The sequence below is a fragment of the Brachyhypopomus gauderio genome, unplaced genomic scaffold, assembly GCF_052324685.1.
Source record: "Brachyhypopomus gauderio isolate BG-103 unplaced genomic scaffold, BGAUD_0.2 sc37, whole genome shotgun sequence".
Taxonomy (NCBI): domain Eukaryota; kingdom Metazoa; phylum Chordata; class Actinopteri; order Gymnotiformes; family Hypopomidae; genus Brachyhypopomus; species Brachyhypopomus gauderio.
The window spans coordinates 992608-1013108 of NW_027506867.1; the positions used below are offsets into that span (position 1 = coordinate 992608).

Here is a 20501-nt window from a genome sequence, read left to right on the forward strand (position 1 = left end):
AGTTTAATTAAAGACTTATTTGAAGGTGGTCAGATGCATGCAGAGATTTCGTGCACGTTGCTTCAAATACTGCAGTAAAGTTGGTTTCACGTTCGCATATTCAGAATTCGTTCTTCAATAGCTTTAAGACAGTTATAGCAAAAGTGCCAAAATATGCAAATTCTAATTTCTGGCAACATAAACAACCACCTACAACTCAGGAATAGGCGGATTTTAAATTGTGGATAATGTTATTTAAAATAACTGCTGTCACCTCTGCAATGTCTAAGGCACAGAATTCTGCATACGTGAACGTGAAACCAACTTTACCGCAGTGGTGTTCCCTTGTGTATCTAGTGGTCCGGTGTTATTTGTCGTTGTGTTTTGTAGTGCTCATTTACTTTAGTCTCTGCTGTGTTTTCTGTGCCTTGTATTATTTCAGCATTCATACTTATATAAACGGGTTTTCCTTTCACAATCGCTGTGGTCCTTTATATTCCTTCGTGAGTGTTTCTGTGAAGTGTGTTCTCGGTATGCCTCGTAAGTCGCGCACTCTCCGTATGTGCACGGTTCACTTAGAGGAGACTAGCTTCGTTAAAGTAGGTGCCAGCTCTTTATCGCGATTGTGTTCAACCCTGACTCCCACCACGTTACACAGATATTGGTATATCATTCATTTCAGTAATTCCATTCAAAAGGTGAAACTTGTCCATTATACTCATTCATTGCACACAGAATGATATATTTCAGAAAATTTGAATATTGTGAAAAGGTTCAATATTGAAGACAATATTAAATAGCTAATGAACTAAAACTGGTTTCTCAGTCTAGTTCTGTATGCTACAGTCATGGGGAAGAAAACAAATAGTTATATATTAAGTGCATCCTAAACAACAACCTACAACTCTTACCTGGGTATTTGTACCTTGCACCAATTTGTAGTACTCAGTTGTTTTATTATTTCAATAGCTTTTAAATGGTCTATCAGAAGACCACCTAAGAAGTTGTATCAATCAATCAAATTTTATTTATATAGCGCTTTTTACAACAGTTGTTGTCACAAAGCAGCTTTACAAGTGTCGAGTCCTAGTCCCCAGTGAGCAAGCCAAGGGCGACAGTGGCAAGGAAAAACTCCCTAGTTTTTTTGCATGAGGAAGAAACCTTGAGAGGAACCAAGACTCAGGGGGGGAACCCATCCTCCTCTGGCCGACACCGGTCACCATGACAACAACAACAATTTAGACAAAGAAATAAAGAAAAGGAAAATATGTAATAATGTCCATCTTGGTGTAGGCTATCCGGTCAGGCAGTAGGTGGCTGGCACAGGATGGATTGCTCGTCTCTTCTCATCTCATTTTTCCACGAGCAGGCGGGCAGCCATGTGGAGAAAATAAAAAACAGGGAGAATTAGCGCTATACGGAGACATATACAGGACAGATGAAATTATAAAAATTTCTGGAGTGTGGCAGCAACTCCGGCATGAAGTTAAATTATTACAGCCTAGCTAAAAAGGCAGAACCAGAAGGTAACATAGGCTTGGGGGCATTCTGAGACAATGGCATCCGTCCACTGCACCGTCAACAAACTTGAGTGACCAAGAGCAGTGACAGGACGACAGCACCAGCGCCCCAGTCTACCATAAAACCCTTCGTCTATTAACCCCTGGATCTGTACCTTTATCTAAGGGGGAATATTAATTATCAAACGCTAAACCAAATAGTTGGGTTTTCAACCTAGACTTAAAGATTGTGACTGTGTCAGAGTCCCGTACGCATTTTGGAAGGTTGTTCCAAAGCTGGGGGGCCTTACAAGAAAAGGCTCTTCCCCCTGCTGTTACCTTATTAATTTGTGGAACTAATAAAAGACCAGCACCCTGTGATCTTAGTTGACGTGGGGATTCATAGTAGGAAATAAGTTCCTGGAGGTATTCAGGAGCAAGCTCATGCAGTACTTTATAAGTTAATAATGAATTTAAATATCAATACGCAATTTAACTGGGAGCTGATGCAGGGCTGATAGGACTGGTCTATTATGCTGAAATTTTCTAGTTCTGATCAGAACTCTAGCTGCGGCATTTTGAACTATTTGAAGTTTATTTAGATTCCTATTTGAACATCCTGACAGTAGTGAGTTACAGTAGTCTAATCTAGAGCTAGCAAAGGCGTGTACCAATTTTTCTGCATCATCCTGTGATAATGCATTTCTTAACTTGGCAATGTTGCGGAGATGTAGAAAACCTATTCTAGTAGTATTATCTATGTATTTATCAAATGATAGGCGTCATACTCGACTCCGACCTAGGTTTTTGGCTACTGTGCCAGGTTTAATGGGGTAATCTGCGAGATTAAGCATTAGATCTGGAATTTTCTGTCTTGAGGCCTTAGGGCCCAGGAGGAGAACTTCTGTTTTATCCTCATTAAGTTGGAGGAAGTTTAGAGACATCCAGCATTTAATATATCTTACACAGGCCTCAATTTTTCCTAAACTGAGTTTCATCATCAGGTTTGGCTGATGGGTAAAGTGGACAAAGCAGTTTGTATTGTTACAGCATCAATTTTATAGGCACTTACACCAGTTGGGGCTGTTAATATCACTCGGGTCTCATCAGGATTACTGGATAGTTGACACAGGATGCAATGTGCTTCATAATGTATTGCTTTGATCAGTAAAGATTTTCCTACACCTCCAGGACCTGATTTGAACACATGAAATGGTTCTGGATTTTCCCCACTTCTGTACACACCAATGTTGAATTTTATAACATAACAGATTGTTCTTCATTTAGTGAACAAAGTAAACACATTGCTTGGGCTTTTGGCATGGTATGAGGATTATCTTAAAAAGAACATACTTCTTTAGGTAAAAGGTCTGGTATAGCATCACCTGGTTCTTCTCTATCTGAAATTTCATTGTGTTTGTCATCAAGGCATTCTAACCGCTCACATTCAGTTTCTGGACAAATTTGTGCCCATGCATCTTCCATTGGACCATTTGCGTCCAAGTCTTCTTGAGCTTTGTCTATGGAATCAGCCTCTAACATTTGTGTCCACTATGACTGACGTAAATTAGTTCATTATCAGAATATTTCACAAACCCAGTTTCATAAAACTCTTGATATGTCTGGAAGTTAGGTGGTTTCAGTTGTGTATTTAAGTAATGAGGCAAAAATAGCTCTAAAATGCTTTCATGATATTTCTCAGGATTTTTAGTTTGTGAGAAACGAGGATACCGAATGACAGCAGCATCTGTTTGTGACCTTTTCTTTACACATCCAAATTCTTTCTCCAACTTCACACTGTCAGTGGATGAGCTTTTCAGATTTGGACAATATTCTGTACTCTGATGCAAAGGTTGCCAAACACATTTGTTCAAATTCACCGCTTCTAGGTTTATGCTTATATCTGTCTGAAATAATGTAAATCCAAATATTGTGACTCCATCACCAAATTCAGCTTTCTTGCGTATGACATTCAGTGGAAGACTCATCCTGATTGCATCACCAGTTGGAATAAACTGCACTTCACGAGATGCCTGTTTTAACTTCATGTTAGTCAAACGGTACACACTTTCCTGTGCTGACACTTCTCGGTTATGCAGAAAAACACTACAGAGTTTACGTAAAGCTTATTTAGCATCAAATTTTGCCTTGCTCTGAAACTTCTTTTTGAGCATGTGAGCGCAACAATCCCATTTCTCTTTCTGCTTTTGATATGTAGGAGAGGATGTAAACAATACAAGAATATGCATCAACCACAAACTGTATGTCCATGTTTGCATTCCATGCTTTTAGAAGATCTCTATTATACTGATTGACCCACACATCACATTGTTTCCTCCACAAAAAAACACTTGTTTTTTTTTGTCATTTTTCGGTACGCAGCTTCAAATATTTCTTGATTTATATGCAGTGAATTGAATAAATCATCAACAGATTGAACATTTGTTTCACTGTCCAGTAATGCATTCCTTACTTTCTTCAATATCAAACTAGTTAATTCCTGTTCCATTTCAGGAATGTTTGTTTTTGTTGATGCTTTTTCTTTATCATTATCAGTTTTATGTTCCTCAGTGTTACATCGTGTAATAAATGTCCTGTTGCTTGGTAGACATGGGAAATTGAATCTGCAGTTTGTGCCTTTCTTTTTGCAGGTTTTCGAGTGTCTTTTGCCGTGTTGCTGAACATTTGATACTATTTCATGCATTTGCTCATCTTCACTATGTCACATGTGAAAAGCCATCAAGTGATCAACAAACTGGACCACTTTATCATAATCATCTTTCTCTGTCTGAGGAGCATCTTCTACCCAGAATAAGCAGTGAGAATGAGGCAAACCACGGTTTTGAAACTCAACTCATGAAAAAATCCTTAATTTTTCCAATCGGCTTAGCTTCAGACATGATGACATCTTTTAGAAAACAGTGAAATTTATTGTCAAACATTCTGGCAGCAGTCACAGGATTACTTTTTAAAAGTGCACATCTTTCTGACCAGTCAAGCTCATCAGCTGATATACGTTTTCCTTCTTGCTTCAATATTGTTTGCATCAGTTCTGGTCACCGGAGGTCAGCAGAGGAGAATGAACAGAACCATGTGGGATTCTCCAATTGTCTCACCATAGCAAATAAATCTTTCTGTACACTTTGCCAGAATACAGGAGTTCCTCTAATAGGTTTCAGGAACTTATATCCTTCATTAACATTCAAAATCTTTTGCAGAGACTATGACAGCATTTCCGAGGTAACATCTGTTTTCTGTGTGTAATGTCCTTTCCTCAAAGCTATTGACACATTTGAAACAACTTGATTTAATTCAGATAAATATTGTGCATAAAATATGTAGTCTAGGTTTTTTGCAAATCTCCCATCTGCATTAAGAGTTCTGGCATTTAAATATTGACACAATGTCAGTCTTTCAGGTCCGTTATCATAAAAAGTGCCCGTGCCATAAGGAAAAAGAACCGGAAAGCATTTGGCCTCATTTGAATCATCAGTTAATAGTCTTACTGGATCGTTTCCTTCTGCAGGTGCAACAGACATTATTCCATCAAAATGCTGATCCAGAATCTCTTGTGCTATATCTACAGGTTGTAAACAAGTATCCATAAACATACCATGCTGCTGTCTATCATGAAGGAGTTTCATCAATATTCTCAACTTCATTATTACTGTCAGTGTTTTCCTTATCATAAACTATGATATGCTCATCATTAACTTCTTCACATTCTTCAGTTTTACTTAGAGGATTAACCCAATCATCGTTAAAGGCAACATTCAAAGAGAATAACAAATTCTACAGTAGACAGCAGTGCATTTCTAATTTTTTGTGCCTGTACAAATTCATATTTATAATGTCCTTTGTATGTCACAATTTTACACAAATTATAAGATCAGAATTTTCAGATCTTGGTAGAATTTCAGCTTCATCTGTTATGTTAGATGGAACACAAGTGACTGGTCCATGATCACCGTTTTGACCTCCTTTTGGTAAAGACACTATCCTCATGAATGGTATATGCAATGCAATTAAATGTCATTCCAATGAATTTAACCTTTCTAATTCAGAAGGAACTGGATCCAGTGTCATATTATTAGCAACACACTGTTCTGGAATTTTCCCACTAATTATCTTTGTGACGTGTAGCAAATCCATAAATAACCAACAGGATCAGCTCTATGTCTACAGTGTACACTGCAACTCACTGCAAATATGCAAATACTTTTCTGTAAGACATGCAACTTCAGGAATTCTTTTGAAATATTCATCTTGTCTGCATTTCATTTTCTTGACGTTTGAAAAGAACCCAATGACAAACTGAAAAACACATTCAGGACCTGTGCTTATTTTATGTTTAAACTGTTCAATTATGTATTCAATTTCTTTTCTTTTATTTTTTTTGTATGTCTTCTTTCTGTATTTATTTGAACTGCATATGAGCTGTCTGTTTTGTAGTTACAAATACGCAGTTGCTTAACATGTTGTCTATGTTTGTTGTCCGTTTGGTATTTGTCCATTTTACATGTTTTCACATTTGCTCGAAATGCCTGATCTGTCTTGTATTTTTCCACACTTGACTTTTTCACTTTGCCTCTGAATTGCTGATCCACCTTATATTTACATTTACTTAATTGTTTAACATAGTTTCTATATTCTCCATTTTCAGAGTATTTTTGTACACTGACCTTTTGTATTGCTTATATTCTTCAGTAGATAAATATGCCTCAACAGCATTTGTTTCATATTGTCTTTTCTGAATGTCAATTTTACGTCGAGTTGTTGCATATTTAGAATGTAATTTCCCACAGCTACCTACACACAGTTCACTGCAAACACTATCACCTGTTTTTACACACATTACCACATCATAATGGCTCAGATTACAGTGTTTCAGATAAAATCCAGTATGTTGAGTGTACACTGAAAAGTATCATATGTAGAATACTTTAGCCATTTATTATCAGTGTATGTGAAAATATTGACTCCCAGCAAATCGGCAGCAGCTTGAATTTCTACCTCAGTGGCCCAAGTTCCAACATATTTAACTCTGCTTTTAGTAATATAATCTGAAACTGAACAGTATTTTTGTCCAAGCTGATGTACACAAGTATCCTTATTTCTCTCCATGTGTGTAACAGTACATCTGATTTTTCTGTGTTCTGTTTCACTGCCACTAATAGCAAAAGCGAGTGATCTGAAAAAACAGTTCCCATCACCGGTGATGGTTTCAGTTTCACATGGTTCATCTATATACACGGCTTCATTCAGCTGTTTGTCATTATAAACTAGGTTTAGTTTTAAGCATAAGCGTTTCTGTCTCTGCACTGTTAAAGGCATGAACTGAAATCTTTCGGATTCAGACACATCCAGAAATATGACGTCATCGTTTGTACTAACATTCTCATTGGCAGCAGTAATCACTGGTGTTCGCTTCTTACCAATAGAACTCGTCTGATCATGTGACCCGAAAATACATTCAGTGCGAAACGCTTTGCGCTTACCTTGTTCACTTTCACCATATCCATCATTGCGGCTTTCATGACGGTTGATTTCTCTCACCTGTAAATCTGCAGTCATAGAGGTGTTTCTTGCACACACTTCCACCATCATGTCTCTGTAATTCACAACTAAAACACCAGTCACTTCAAACGGCTGTCTGTCTGCATTTAAAGACGTTCCCAGTCTGTTAATGTAATGTACAAGATCCTCCATGTTAGCATAGTAAGATAATAAACTTTTACCTGAATCCATATCCAGCTCACCTTGTACATTTCGGGCATGTGAATCAAAAACTGTAAACCATGAATTGCTTTTCATGATAGCACACGTATTCTGCTTTACAGTGAATAAACAGAAAGCGTATAGTGACAACGCAGCAACTATTGCTTCATCATGACACGTACAGATTCTGCATTTCTCCATAATCATTTACATTAAACAATCCAGTAAATAGCTCATCACTTTACCTGGACCACATCAGATGTAGATAATGTTTTGGTGAATGGAGATCAGCTGAAATGTGTTAATCAATTTTTTTAGTGTACACATCATTATGGCTGTGACACTGTTAGCAACACATTGTCTATTACCATTCTCACCAAACCTTGTGTGCCCTTGATGAAAAGACCCTCTTACAGCCTTTTCATCATAGGGAGGCATAACCCTGTCAGTCTGAGCCACAGCCATATCTGCCACAGCACGCCTATGTGCCATCCTCTTCTTGGCCGCTGCTGAGCGCTTAGAGGCTTTAGTACACGGCATCTGTAATAAACACAGTAACAGTTTCATTAGAAAAAGAACTGTACCACAAGCAATCTATACAAGCACATAATACTTATGATTACACTCCATAAACCATACTACTAGCTACAACTATAATGCATGACAATTTTGTCTATATAGTATAAATTCTATGTGGGTGTCCCATTACTTTTGCCTACAGTGTGTACATTGTATGTGGGTGTCAAAAAGACATTTTACACATACAGAAAACATTGTTACACAAAATACATTGGCCATTGTTCACATGAGTGAATTGGTCACAAATAAACTTCAAATGATAAGTACTCTCCTGAAAAAAGACAGCTAATGCTAATAACACAAGAACAAAACAGGTTATATATACACTCTATACTTCAGCATAGGAATATAAATTAGAAAATACAGCAACTAGCAGACCTCAGTAAACAAACACAACAAAAGATAGCAGTCTACAACCTGTAGCTCTGTCATCTCTCAGCAATTGGGGTTGGGCTGTGTAACAGTATGTCGGTATACCATGGTATTTAAATATGATGACAGTATATTAAACACGTAACGTGATGCCCTGCGGCACAATTTCTGCCTTTAAAACTGGGGCTGCGTCCAACACTGCATACATCCATACTGAACGATACGCAAAATAAATATTCACCAGCATCTACCATGTCCGAATTCACATAACACACAAAACAGTGCGTGACGTCACCGGATTCACGGATTCTATACTAGATCCAGTGCAATATCATACTATGTAATTATATTACACTATCAGATCTCATGGAATCCCATAATACAACCGTAGCAGCGCAAGTGTTTACATCAGAGGGGAAAAAAAACAGATGTAACGGTTTACACATGAAAGTAAAAATAAATTCCATGTTTAGCTAACCATATATGTAATGAAATAAGAAATAAATGACAACTCCTAACATGCCAGTTTGTGCATAACAAAAATACTATTAACACCTAAAATAAATTAAACGAACTTCACAAACATTACATTATTTTCTCCACTGCATCCACCATATCGCAATTTAAAACTACCTCAGCGCATTTATAGAACAATTCAGCTTCTAAATGAATATGTGCATCTTTTATGCAAGTAAAAACCTAAGTCACTTCAGCAACAACAGCAATAATTACTAATTAATGTGCAAACAAACAACATATTAACACAATAGTAACCAACCAATGACAGCAAAGATGATTTACATTATATATTATTGTGTCCAAGTCCCTGTGTATTGTAGTGTAACAGCACAATTGACTTTGTGATTACATTTCTTACTCAACTACAACAATGAGGTCTTGCCCATCTCCTTTAGCTAACACACCCCCACCTCTGTGTATATTGTACAGGTACCAGTTAACACTAGAGCTCCTAGAGAAGCGAAAAATTTCACAGGGCTTGGTAGGGTCCATGTAGCCCACTCCCCTGCTGTGAAGGGATTAACGCCCATTGTCTTGGTAATGCGGTGGAAGCGGCTCTCCCCCAAGCTCATACGCCTGCCAAAGCACAAGCTGGCTCACCCCCAAGCTCATATGACCAAAACACCAAACGTGATACTTCACGAAAAAGTTGAAGTTACAAGCAGACTGTATGTTACCGATACTACAACAAACGGCAGAAAATTTGTAGACTCGTGTTTCAAAAGTTACAATTCAATCGCACGTAGAGACGACAGTTTCTCTAATGAGTCCCGTCAAACAATAAAAATAAATAAAATTGTTTGAATCTTGCTCTTTTTATATTTCATATACTATACTATATAATATTTGTTGTAATCAAACACTTTCTGTTTCCGCGTTTGAATTCGCGTTTGACAAGCTAAGAAATTATATGGCGCAATTAGCTTGATGCTAATGTTATATAGGAAATCCCATATCATTGCTAGTGAAAATTAGCATGGTCGCGTTGCATCACTGATAAATGTTGTGATCTAAACAGCAGGCTGGAAAAGGAGAGGAAAAGACAGGAAAACAAATTCATGTGCTCTCTATCTATCTATCTATCTATCTATCTATTTGTGTTAGAAGCATTTGATAGAAGCATTTGTGTTTCTGCTTGTTTGTGATCTAAACAGCAGGCTTGAATCTTGCTCTTTGTACATTTCTTATACTACCTCTCTCTCTATCTATCTATCTATCTATATTTGTGTTAGAAGCATTTGATAGAAGCATTTGTGTTTCTGCTTGTTTGTGATCTAAACAGCAGTCTTGAATCTTGCTCTTTGTACATTTCTTATACTACCTGTCTATCTATCTATCTATCTATCTATATTTGTGTTAGAAGCATTTGATAGAAGCATTTGTGTTTCTGCTTGTTTGTGATCTGTGATCTGTTTGACTTCTGGGTGCAGAGACTTTCTGGGTGAGGCTGCTGCCTCAGTCTTGCTCTGTGAATTAACATAATAAAGGGTGATGTTTGGCTTTGCTAATTGCTGGCCAAGTGCCCAATCACATTCCAACACTTAACCAACCATATTTATAGTAACTCACTCATATTTTATGTAGTTAAAATAAATGGTTGACATGCACTCAGACGTTCACTGATAGAATAAGTTTCTTTAATTTAAAATACCTTAAAACATGCACACATAAATAAGATAATAAAAAGGAACTGTCATAGCTTGGATAAACACTATCTGTAGACTACAATTGATCCTCTGCTCAAGTTACTGAGCAACAACAGCAGCAAAAATTACTGTTATGTGCAAACAAACATAACATGTTAACCCAATAGTAAGCCAACAAGAAAAATCTATCACAAAACATAGTTAAACATGATGTCTTCCAGGTTAGAAACATGTCAACCAAACAACATTTGAAACACAAATTTAGTAAATCAAAGAAAAGAATAGAAATTAAAGAATACCCAAAGAAATAGGATGACCAAACAAAATTTACATACATTGGAAAAAAATCTCTGTAGACTAAAGTCTATCTGATGAACTCACTCCAACAGCAGCAGCAGAAATTCACAGTGAACCTCACCTCAAAAAACAGATTTAAGACCAACATTTGATTAGACATATAACATACCTACATGTAGACACACCCCAATCCACTCCTCCCTCATGCCCACATCTAATTGACAACCCAATCCACTCCTTCCATCACACACACACACACACACACACATCTAGTTGACACACCCCAATCCACTCCTTCCATCACACACACACACACACACACATCTAGTTGACACACCCCAATCCACTCCTTCCATCACACACACACACACACACACACACACACACCTCTAGTTGACACACCCCAATCCACTCCTTCCATCACACACACACACACATCTAGTTGACACACCCCAATCCACTCCTTCCATCACACACACACACACACACACACACACACACATCTAGTTGACACACCCAAATCCACTCCTTCCATCACGCCCACAGCTGATTTATAAAATGAATAAGAAGGTGTAACCATCTATGCAGTCTACCTTTAAATCATATCCCTAAGGTAGGATTTTTACATCTGCACCTTTGACCTTCAACAAGCTACAAGTACAAGACCCTTTCAAACTACTTAACAAGGTAATACTGTTATATTATTTAATTATGCTAACCAAAACTCTACAAAAACCTGTATCATTTAATTATTCCTATAATTATTCCTATTAATTATGTTCTTTCATATTTGTTTGTAAATTATAAATTAGGGGTGTATCAATATGCCAAGGAACTTTGATAATGTTCTCATGTTTCACATTGCCCACTCACACTAAACTAAATACTAATGCTCAAGTTTACCTTCCTTTTAGAAAATGTCCAACTTACTTTCACCATCTAAAATTCCAAGGATCCAGAGGCGGACAGAATCCGTGACAGATTGCAGCTACTTGATGTAAGACACATTTCATTAATCTAAAATTATACTTTTAATACCACTGTATATCTGCACACATTTCGCATGCATACAATTTTTGTCTGTTATTGACAGTATAAATGCTGTGACCCAACAACAAAGAAGAAACAGCACAGCAACTTTGTACTGTGTCCACCGATATTATGGCAATGATATCGCGATTGAAGAAAGTAAATGCGGGACTTCAGCAAACAGTCAAAATGTTGCAGAAAGAAAGAGCAACTTTTAGAAGAAGTCACAAAAACCAAGGCAGCAAGTGAAGCACTATCTGCAACAGCTGATTTCTGCAAGGATGGTAAGATGTTTATGTAACGTGAATTCAGTTTAACAAATTCAGTTTAACATCCCATCACATGAATCACCTATTAACAAATCAAACTTTCTATCCTCTTCAACAATATTGAACAACAAGACACATCCACACAAAAACCAGACCCCCCAAAGACAAAGAGCAGAAAGATGACAGCTTGGACCACGAAGACAGTAACTTCCTATTTGTATTTTAAACTAATATACCAAAAAATTTTAAAAATTAAAAAAATTATATATTTTTTCTCTTCTCTGAAGGCATTGACATTTTTGCTTTTTTAATGCTATTTTAAAAAAAAGTCTCCCAAGCTCCCTTACATTTATTGAAAACTTGCAAGACACGGCAGGCAAAAACATCGTTTTATCATGCACTGGTCAATTTTGAGAAAAAATAAAAATCACAAAGTTATAAAAATGATAAGAAAACAGCAGCTGGCAAACACTGACACAGTGATATTCACTTCATCAGGGTGGGATGCTAACTTCACCCATGGACAGGATAGCAGCTTGAGTCTGATAATAACACTCACGGTTAATCAGGATAACTACATGCAAGTTGCTGCTTAGCCACAAGCTAAAAGAAACAAACAGTGCAAATTAACCCTCATAAAACATGTAGAAGTGGATTGTTCACATTTTCTAATATAAAAGCCAGCCTACCTCTCAGATCACGTCACCAGGCACAATGTCGTTCACAGCCGCTCACCCCTGGGAATTCCTGAGTACTCACTGTCACTCTCTCTGAAGTATCTTCAGCCACGCTGCTCCTACCATTAGCTTAGCCAGCAAATTATTATCTGCTTAGGACCCCATAGGTGTCCATAAACGTGTCTGCAAGACCACACCCCCTTGTTAATGCCGGTGTTGCCCCAATCAGTGACGTGACACACACAAAAAGTAGCCCTCGATTAGACAGGCTACATATGATTGGTCAATTTTATTGTCATTTGAAATTGGTATTGCGCTGAATTATAACTGCCAGGCCCTCTGTAAATGAACAGCGGGCCCACCAATCACCAACACTCTGCGGAGGCATCACAGTCCTGATAGGGGGAGAGAATCCGTGTATCAGTCGTTCATTTGATATTCAACTGAAAATCAAAAATTGGAAAATCAAAAAAAATTCATTATTTTGTTTTTCGTTTTGAATATAAAAACAAATCAGGCTTGTATTTTTCTGTTTTTTATTTGATAATCCAAACAAAAATAGCAAAATAAAAAAACAGATTCAATCCGTGTAAATCCGTGTATCATTCGTTCATTTGATATTCAACTGAAAATCAAAATCGGAAAATCAAAAAAACAGTTCATTATTTTGTTTTTCGTTTTGAATATAAAAACAAAAAAACAAATCAGGCTTGTATTTTTCAGTTTTTTATTTGATGATCCAAACAAAACTAGCTAAATTAAAAATCGGATTCGGAGCCGAACTTGATTTTGATTTTTTAACTCGACCCATTTGTGTGCCCCGGAAGTTGTTCTTCGTGGTCTTCGTTTGACTGCGGTAAAGTTGGTTTCACGTTTGCATATTCGGAATTCTTTCTTCAATAATAAGTGCCCAAATGTGCAAAATAAATATCTACAACTTTGTTTACGCCAGGAATATACATATTTAAGTTGTATACAACATTTTATTTAAAATGTACTATTGTGACCGCTACGACGTCTAAGGCACCGTCTACAAATTACGTTAACACGGACGCAAGTGGCGGTAGTAAAGGCCCCAGAGCACTGCGCACTCTGTTTTTTTTTCTTTTCAATAATTTCAATATCTTTTCAATGGTCCATCATAAGACCACCAAACAAGTTGTATTACACAAAGTATATAGTTGTTATTTAGGATGCACTTTGTGTAATACAACTTGTAATACAACGGGCAGTCATGGCCTGATTGTAGGGAACTGGTCTTGTGACCGGAGGGTCGTGGGTTTGATTCCCAGGCTTGAGGCCATGACTGAGGTGCCCTTGAGCAAGGCACCCAACCCCAACTGCTCCCCGGGTGCCGGGCTGCCCACTGCTCTGGGCACGTGTGCACCACAGCCCCCTAGTAATCACTAGTGTGTGTGTGTTCTAACTGCACAGATGGGTAAAAAGTGGAGGACAAATTTCGATCGCGGTGAAAAAAAATCACAATTGACAAAATATGGCACATTTATATGGGTATTTCTACCTTGCACCAATTTGTGGAGGTCAGTTTTTGTCTAATTATGTCAATAGCTTTTAAATGGTGCATCATAAGATCATAAAACAAGCTATTATATATTAAGCGCAATCCTAAGCAACAACCTATAAGTCAGATATGGGTATTTCTACCTCTTACCTAATAGTGGTGGTGAGTTTTTATCTTTTAATTTCAATAGCTTTTAAACGGTCCATCAGAACAGCACCAAACAAGTTGTATTACATTAAGCCCATGATGACCAGCAACCTACAACTCAGATATGAGTATTTCTACCTCTTACCTAATAGTGGTGGTGAGTTTTTATCTAATTATTTCAATAGCTTTTCATAATATTCTTATTTTATGAACAGCACCTGTAATAAGAGTTGTAGGTTGTTGTTTAGGATGCACTTAATATATATAACTACTTGTTTTTCTTTCCCATGACTGTCTAGCATACAGAACTAGACTGAGAGACCAGTTTTAGTTCATTAGCTATTTAATATTGTCTTCAATATTGAACCTTTTCACAATATTCAAATTTTCTTAAATATATCAGTCGGCGTGCAACGAATGAGTATAATATACAAGTTTCATCTTTTGAATGGAATTACTGAAATAAATAATATACCAATATCTGTGTAACGTGGTGGGTTGGACACAATCGCGATAAAGGGCTGGCACATACTTTAACGGAGCTAGTCTCCTCTAGTAGGGTGACCAGAGTTGGGTTTCTGAAAAGGAGGACACCTTTTGTACTGGGTGGGGGTCATCGGTGTATCGGTGAATGATTTAGGTGGATGGTGTGTGTGTCGAACGTTTTTTCTCTTTAACTCCTCCGTAAACGTACACTTTCGTTTCATCGCCGTAGAACCGGCGGACACACGTGCTTTCACTTGTAAACACTTTTGCACTGTACATGTATTCTGTTTGAGGCAGTCGAACAAATTCCCCCCGGACATTTTTTAGGTCTCAAAAGTAGGACATGTCCGGGAAAAAGAGGACGTCTGGTCACCCTAGCTCTAAGTGAACCGCGCCCACACGGAGAGTGCGCAACTTACAAGGCATACAGAACACACTTCACAGAAACACTCACGAAGGAATATAAAGGACCACAGCGATTATGAAAGGAAAACACGTTTATATAAATAATACAAGGCACAGAAAACACAGCAGAGACTAAAGTAAACGAACACTACAAAACACAATGACAAATATTAACACCGGATCATCACTGGATATCCATTTGCTGCAACGTGCACGAAATCTCTGCAGGCGTCTTGCCACCTTCAAATAAATATTTAATTAATCTAGAATGTGGTTCCAATATGGTCACGTTGTCTATACCAATATAGACTATGTTCCAATGTTTAGGCTCAGAGTAGAACAAGTAACACTGCAGCGCACTCCCGCACAAACGAAGACCACGAAGAATAAACATATCAGTAACTTCCGGGGCACACAAATGGGTCAAGTTAAAAAATCAAAATCAAGTTCGGCTCCGAACCCGTTTTTTTATTTTGCTATTTTTGTTTGGATCATCAAATAAAAAACTGAAAAATACAAGCCTGGTTTGTTTTTTTGTTTTTATATTCAAAACGAAAAACAAAATAATGAATGGTTTTTTGATTTTCCGATTTTGATTTTAAGTTGAATATCAAATGAACGAATGATACACGGATTCGTGTATCATTCGTTCATTTGATATTCAACTGAAAATCAAAATCGGAAAATCAGAAAACTATTCATTATTATGTTTTTCGTTTTGAAAATGAAAACAAAAAAACAAACCAGGCTTGTATTTTTCTGTTTTTTATTTGATGATCTAAACAAAAATAGCTAAATTAAAAATCGGATTCAAAGCCGAACTAGATTTAGATTTTTTTACTTGACCCATTTGTGTGCCCCGGAAGTTACTGATATGTTTATACTTCGTGGGCTTCGTTTGTGCGGGAGTGCACTGCAGTGTTACTCTGATTGTAGCCTAGACATTGGAACATGGTCTATATTGGTATAGACAACATGACCGGACTGGAACCGCATACTAGTTTAATTAAATATTTATTTGAAGGTGGTCAGACGCATGCAGAGATTTCGTGCACGTTGCAGCAAATGGGTATCCAGTGATGATAGTGGTCCGGTGTTAATATTTGTTGTGTTTTCTGTGCCTTGTATTACTTCAGCATTCATACTTATATAAACGTGTTTTCCTTTCATAATCACTGTGGTCCTTTATATTCCTTCGTGAGTGTTTCTGTGAAGTGTGTTCTCGGTATGCCTCGTAAGTAGCGCACTCTCTGTGTGGGCGCGGTTCACTTAAGGCTAAAACATACTTGCTGTTAACCAGAGGTGGGCAGTAACGAAGTACATTTACTTAAGTACTGTACTTAAGTACAGTTCTTGAGTATTTGTACTTTACTTAAGTTGATTTTTTAAAAAATACTTATGACTTTCACTTCACTACAGTTGAATAACAAATACAGTACTTATCACTCCACTACATTTCTGTCCAGCTCTCGTTACTCGTTACTTCCACACACAACTCTCCTCCCCTCCCCCGATAGTATTTTCACAGGTGACAGCCTATCAGCAATCAAGGATGTGTCTGTGAGGTGTAAAATCAAGTTCGGTGTCGCTAGTCGTTCTTTTCCTAAATAACAGCAACATGAGCGGAGACGGCGGTGATTGAGCATGCCAGGGTTGCCAACTTTTCAAGATCGCTTGGAGGGAGATTTGAACCTGGACTTGGTGGCGAGTGTAAATTGTTGATCGGGGGGTGGCGAACGTTACCGGGGCGGTGAAAAGTGGACACAAATTAAGTATTATATCGCAATCACCGGTGGTTGATAGATATAGATCAGAGGTAAATAAACTAGATTTTTTTTCGGCGTGAGATATCGGAACTGTGGCGTGAGAGCGTGTGAAAACGGTCAAATGCGTGTGTCTCACGCTCAATGCGTGAGAGCTGGCAAACCTGGCATGCTCTTTTGCACCCATGGCCGTATCTCGACAAAATGTTCCAGTTTTCTGAACGGATGAATCATTCCTATCGTTTTAAATGCATGCTTTGTTTGCCAAAAACAAACTATATCACTGCATACCAAAATTCACCGTCCCACCTGAGGAAGTATATTATGGTATGCAGCCTAAATGTTTTGTTAAGTGACTATGTAGTCAGAGGAGCTTTGCAGTAAGGCTAGTGAAATGACTTTGCCTGCTCACTCCACTGCTAGGTCTGCTAGGATCACTATAAATAATGTTAACATTATATTGGCAAGTAATTCAAACTACGGAAACCTCAATAAGGGAAACCGTGTGGGTTAATCGAATCTTGTCAAATAATGTTTCCATTCTAATGTCAGTGTAGAATTAATGTCAATAATTCTAATGTGGCTAATGTTTCTAGTTTGAAAAGAGTTTGTTAGCATGTTGGGTGGCATGGAGTTGGTGGGCTTTAGCCATACTGCAAAAGGTTGTAGCAAGGTTAGACTACCAAGATGCCACACTGCTAATTTTACTTTGTCTTTGTTTATATTGACTGTAGCATAATGTTGTATTGGATGACTGAATACCTAACTAGCAAAGAGAGAAAACCGTCATTTTATTATTGTTTTTTAATATGGTAACATAATTTGCTTTAACAGGTTAGGCTAGGCTAATCAGTGAATTGTGGTTTTAGAAAATGTTTTTGTTCCTTAAACTAAAGTGTAGGTTAAACTTTTCTGCTACCACTACCTGAATGATGTACATCATTGGAATATGCCTTATGGATTATTATCAAAGACTGTATGAATAATATGCCCAAAAAGGATTTGGTAGGATGTATAATACTTTTAAACTATAACTTTTTTACAAATGTGATGGAAGGTGTACTTTAATACTTAAGTATTTTTAAAAGCAAGTACTTCAGTACTTTTACTTAAGTAAGATTTTGAACATGCAACTTTCACTTGTATCGGAGTAGCATTTGACCAGTGGTATCTGTACTTTGACTCAAGTAATGAAATTGAGTACTTCGTCCGCCTCTGCTGTTAACTACGCGTACGCGTACGCATCATGGCTGCTTCGCGTATCCTGTGTCGGTTTGGCGCGTAGGTCTTGCACGTCCTCCAAAAGTTAACGCGACGCGTACGCGAGGTGCAATACACACAAAACCGCTAGGGGCAGTGTAGCCGCTAACCAGCATCAAAATGGCGGAAAGTTTTGAGGAGCAGTTGTGCAACCAAGTCCGAAGCTATCCACATCTTTATGATGTGACCTTGCCGCTGCACAGTGACAAATATGCTTGTCAGAACAGCTGGCAAGAGATAAGCACTGTTTTAAAAGTAGATGTGGAAACGTGCAAATTAAAATGGAAACAAATCAGAGACCGCTACGTCCAGGCACGGCGGAAAATGATGGCGAAACGTAGCGGGGACGGAGCCGAGGGGGTGTTCTGTCCAGCAGTTATCAAACGCCTGAGCTGGCTATGTAACTTCATTAACAACCGGGCAACCGAGACCAACTTTCCCCAGAGTGACAAGGTGTCTAATCGAGTTGAACTGCATTCAGCAGCTATTTTTAACCTTTGCTGGATTCAAATACTGTACTTATACTATACCATAACTTACTGTACTATTCTGAAGGGCCGTATTCAGTATTTTATGATTAGTATTTTGAGATAAATTGTTTATTAGGTGCAATACTGTATGTACATTTCAGATGAGAGAGATACTGTTGTGGCTGAACACCAAGAAAAAATAAACACCTGTAATACAGCCTTTTCTGATTTTGTGGTTCTAGGTGCCAAGTGAAGAGCCCATTGTTAATCCCACACCAAGCCCAACATCTGAGCCTGTTACTTCACCAAGCCCATCTGTCCAAACTTCTCATACCTACTCCGAGCCCTTTACTTCATCCACAAAAACTACTGTCAAAAGAAAGAAGAAGAGTGTCGAAGAGATGGATAAGGTGGATGCTGCTCTTCTCCAGAGGCTGGCAGAAATCAGAGAGGAGACTCATGCATCACAGAATATCTACAGCAGCTTTGGAAATTACATTGCCATGTTCCTTAAGGAGTTGCCTCCAGATGCTTCAAAGAGGCTGATGAAGGAGATTAAGCAACTTATGCAGTGTTATGAATAGATAAATACAGCAATTCAGTTCAGTAATGCACTATTCTTGGGAGTTTGTTTTTCATGCCCAATACTGTTTTTCTTGCATTTTTGTTATGCTGTTAATTTATTTTTGTTATTAAGCTGCTGTTAGTTTCATTAATAAGCTGTTGGACAAGCAAATTAAACATTGTGTTTTACTGCCCAGTGCTAAATTTAGTTCACATAATACCACTTTGGAACACTCAGGTAACCTTTTTTTCTGTTTATCTTTTTATTATTGAATAAGGACATATTTTTTGCTCAAACATATGAATTCAAAAACACTACTTTGTTCAGGTGACCTTGTGCACAATATGTAATGTTTATTTATGGTCAGCCACACTGTACTCTTTATAGTAACTCTAATAAAAAATAAGTTAAAAACACCATTCATTACAACTATCCAGTATTAACTCATCACGCTCCCGTAAGAGAACATTACAACTATCCAGTATTAACTCATCACCATGGACGTAATTTTGATTTCAAAAGTGGGGGGGGACATGGATTCATCGCTATTTAAATATTTGGTTTTAACCGTAAAAACTGGGGGGGACCAAAGCCGGCTTTTGAAATTACGTCCGTGCTCATCACGCTCCCGTAAGAGAACATTACAACTATCCAGTATTAACTCATCACGCTCCCGTAAGAGAACATTACAACTATCCAGTATTAACTCATCACGCTCCCGTAAGAGAACATTACAACTATCCAGTATTAACTCATCATGCTCCCGTAAGAGAACATTATTTCAGGACTTAACAGTAATGATGAACATTGTAAAAAAAAAAAAACATATACCATTTGCTTAATTTTCATATACCATATGCTGAAAACTAATGTAGTGTTCCTCGCTGTAGGACAGCATCCTGAAAGGTCACTCTCCGTGTTTGTCTGAAAATAGTTCATCAGGTTGTTCCGCACTTTGCTGCCAACTCGTGTCACACGGTCAGTAGTGAGGCGCCCTGGATCAAGGAGATTTGTGTCTCCATCCACCACCTCCCTCCATTCTCCTGGAACTTCCCCATCATCCACCAAAGTGCTGCCAACGTATCTTGTGCTCTCTACCTGAAGCTGGTCAATGCAACAAAGATAATTGTGTAGAGCCACGCACGCCTTTGTTATGTGTTCTGCTGTCTCCACAGAACACTCCATGGCCTTGCTGAAGACTCTCCACCTTGCAGCCAAAATGCCAAAGGCATTTTCAACAACTCTCCTTGCTCTGGCATGACGGTAGTTGTAGACCCGCTTTTCAGCAGTGAGTTCGGC

The 20501-nt window shown here is 38.0% G+C and overlaps 1 long non-coding RNA gene across 1 annotated transcript; it reads right to left on the bottom strand.

The window, feature by feature from the left end:
* Positions 1 to 1051: 1051 nt before the first annotated feature.
* Positions 1052 to 12913, bottom strand: LOC143485720 (uncharacterized). Its single transcript, XR_013123009.1, has 3 exons — positions 12597 to 12913; positions 6977 to 7736; positions 1052 to 1329 (listed from the first exon to the last, which is right to left on the bottom strand). It is a non-coding gene; the product is annotated as an uncharacterized LOC143485720 (long non-coding RNA).
* Between the last annotated feature and the right edge of the window lie 7588 nt (positions 12914 to 20501).